The following is a 1,010-nucleotide window of genomic DNA, read 5'->3' as shown; positions in this document are numbered from 1 at the left end:
CCTGACCCAAGCCATGGTATTTTCAATAACCTCATATGCATGTGAAAGCTGGACAGTGAATAAGGAAGACCATAGAAGAACTGATGCATTTGAGTTTTGGAAGAAGTGCAGCCAGAGTGTTCTTTGGAAGCCAGGATGGCCAAACTTCATCTCTCATACTTCAGACATATTGTCAGGAGGGACCAGTCACTGGAGAAGGATATAATGTTTGGTAAGGTGGAGGGTCAGAGAAAATGAGGAAGACACCCAGTGAGATGGATTGGCAAAGTGGCAGGCAGCATCAATGGGCTCAAGCGTGACAACAGTTGTAAGGTTGACTCAGTATGGGGCAGTGTTTCGTTCTGTTATGCATAGGGTCGCTATGAGTCGGTACCTACTCGATGTCACCTAACATGAACAAACTTCTTTTTGATTGCCGTTAGTTTGATACATTTTTGCATTCATTATTTGTTGATTTGTCTTTGTGTGTAACTTATTTCTCTTATAGACAGCATATTTAAGAATCCTGTTTTCTTATCCATTCTGTTGCTCTCTGTTTCTTGACTGGTTTGTTTAATCCATAGTCATTCAGTATAATTATCAATAGGTATACATTTATTGCAGTCATTTTGCTGTGAGTTTTCTTATGGTGATGCCTGATTCTTGGTTCCATATATTTTCCTGTGCTGAGATCATATTTTTATGTGTTTTCTTGTCAATTTTTTCATTGTTTTAATGATTACAAAGCTTCATTGATTTTCCTTTTCTTGATTTAATGTGAAGGTGCATTAAGTGTCTTTGAGGTTGTCCTGTAATTTATCAATTTCTTCTCTAGTTTAAAACTGCCTGTTTTATGTTGAAATCTACTTGACTTCCTTACCATTTAGGATTCTGTAAGTATATTTCTCCGTTTTGCTTTGTAGTTATCTTCAATATAAATTGATATCTGTAATTTCCTATTTTCAGAGTTGTAACTTTGCTTTACTGTGGATATTTCTATATCTGGATTGAATTCGGAGTGGTGTTGCATG

Source organism: Chrysochloris asiatica, unplaced genomic scaffold, assembly GCF_000296735.1.
Source record: "Chrysochloris asiatica unplaced genomic scaffold, ChrAsi1.0 scaffold00152, whole genome shotgun sequence".
In the NCBI taxonomy this organism is placed as follows: Eukaryota; Metazoa; Chordata; class Mammalia; order Afrosoricida; family Chrysochloridae; genus Chrysochloris; species Chrysochloris asiatica.
This window is presented reverse-complemented; position numbering follows the sequence as displayed.